Raw genomic sequence first — 2,415 nt, 5'->3', positions numbered from 1 at the left:
GAATTTCCCTTGTGATTTCCTCTAACTTATTTGTTGTTTAAGAGTACTTTGGTTAACTTCCACAAATTTGTGTGTTTTCCATTTCTTCCTCTGTTATTTTTAACTTCATTCCACTATAGGCCAGAGAAGATACATTGTATGATTTCAATATTTTTTAACTTATTGAAACTTGTTTCATGACCTAACACATGGTCTATCCTGGAGAATGATTCATATGCACTTGAGAAAAATGTGTATTCTGTTGTTTTGTTGGGTGAAGTGTTTTAAATATGTCCAACAGGTCTAGTTGGTCCAGAGTGTTGTTCAAGTCTTATATTTTCTTATTAATCTTCTGTCTTTATGTTCTATCAATTATTGAAAATTGTGTATTAAAATCTCCTATTATTCAGGTAGAACCATCAATTTCTCCCTTCAAGACTGTCAGTATTTGCTTCATATATTTTGGGGCTCTGCTATTAGGTGCATATATATTTATAGTTGTTATATCTTCTTGTTGGATTGTCCTCTTTATCAGTATATAGAGACCCTCTTTGTACCTTATAACAGCTTTTTACTTCAAGTCTATTTTATCTAATATTAGTGTAGCCACCTCAGCTCTCTTTTGGTTACTGTTGGCATGGCACATTTTTCCCATCACTTTCAACCTACTTAAGTCTCTGAATTTAAGGTGAGTCTCTTGTAAACAGCAGAGAGTTGGGTCATGCTTTTTTATCCATTCTACTAATCTCTGCCTTTTGACTGGAGAATTTAATACATTCACATTTTTTCCTCATTAAACTTTATTTTAATGGGTTTCAAAATTCTGTGACAGATTTTTGGTCATTGTTTCCATTTACAAAGTACTGATTTTAAAAACTAATAACTTAAACCTGCCACACAAAAACAAATAGTCCACAAAACATTCCTATCCTTCTGAAGGTTTTATGATGTATTGTTATCGTTAACCAGTCTTTTACTATTAAACTTAAATGGCCATTTGAGACAAACAGTTCTGAGACTGTTCTTCCACCACTGATTAAGACTGGGGTGGCAGTTGTTACAGGTAATATTCATTTAGCCTTCTGAGCTTTCTGGGCAAACTTGGTGACCTTGCCAGCTTCAGCAGCCTTCTTGTCCACAGCCTTGATGACACCCACAGAAACAGTCTGTCTCATATCCCGAACAGCAAAATGACCCAGAGGAGGATAATCAGAGAAGCTCTCAACACACATGGGCTTGCCAGGAACCATATCAATGATGTCAGCATCACCAGATTTCAGAAATTTGGGGCCTTCTTCCAGCTTCTTACCAGAACAGTGATCAATCTTCTCCTTCAGCTCAGCAAACTTGCAAGCAATGTGAGCTGGGTGACAATCCAGCACAGGTGCATAGCCAGCACTAATTTGGCCTGGATGGTTCAGGGTAATCACCTGAGCAGTGAAGCCAGCTGCTTCCATCGGTGGATCATTTTTGCTGTCACTAACCACATTGCCATGATGAGCATCTTTTACAGACATGTTCTTGACATTGAAGCCCACATTGTCCCCAGGAAGAGCTTCACTAAAACTTCATGGTGCATCTCAACAGACTTCACTTCAGTTGTAATGATGACTGGAGCAAAGGTGACCACTAAGCCCAGTTTGAGAACATCAGTCTCCACTCAGCCCTCATGAACAGTACCATTACTACCAATTTTGTAGACATCCTGAGGAGGTGGATGCAAGGATTTGTCAGTTGGATGAGTGGGTGGTAGGATGCAATCCAGAGCTTCAAGCAGTATGGGTCCACTGGCATTGTCATCCTTATGGGTGACTTTCTATCCCTTGAACCAAGGCATGCTAGCACTTGGCTCCAGCATGTTGTCACCACTCCAACCAGAAATTGGAACAAATGCAGCTGTGTCAGAGTTGTAGCCAATTTTCTTAACGTAAGTGCTGACTTCCTTGACGATTTCCTCATATCTCTTCTGGCTGTAGGGTGGCTCATTGGAATCCATTTCATTAACACCAACAACTAGTTTTTTCACATCCAGTATGTAAGCCAGAAGGACATGCTTATGAGTCTGCCCATTCTTGGAGATACGAGCTTCAAATTCACCAACACTGGCAACAACCATCAGGGCAGCACAGTCAGCCTGAGATATTCCTGTTATTATGTTTTTAATAAAGTCTCTTTGACCTGGGGCATCAATGATGGTCACATAATACTTCCTGATTCCATATTTCCACAGGGAGATATCAATGGTGATACTATACTCACGTTCAGCTTTCAGTTTATCCAAGACCCAAGCATGTCTGAAGGAGCCCTTTCCCATCTCAGCAGCCTCCTTCTCAAATTTTTCGATGATTCTTTTGTTGATTCCACCACATTTGTAGATCAGGTGGCCAGTATGTGTTCAATAATGACAATGTTGATACGAGTCTTTTCCTTTCCCAT

The 2,415-nt window shown here is 39.6% G+C and overlaps 1 pseudogene; it reads right to left on the bottom strand.

Annotated features, from left to right (window-relative positions):
• Positions 1–931: 931 nt before the first annotated feature.
• On the bottom strand, positions 932–2,415 carry LOC119528671 (annotated as a pseudogene).

The sequence above is a fragment of the Choloepus didactylus genome, chromosome 3, assembly GCF_015220235.1.
Source record: "Choloepus didactylus isolate mChoDid1 chromosome 3, mChoDid1.pri, whole genome shotgun sequence".
NCBI classification, from domain to species: Eukaryota; Metazoa; Chordata; class Mammalia; order Pilosa; family Megalonychidae; genus Choloepus; species Choloepus didactylus.
The sequence above is the reverse complement of the archived record's forward strand: the minus strand, read 5'-3'. Positions and strand labels throughout refer to the sequence as shown.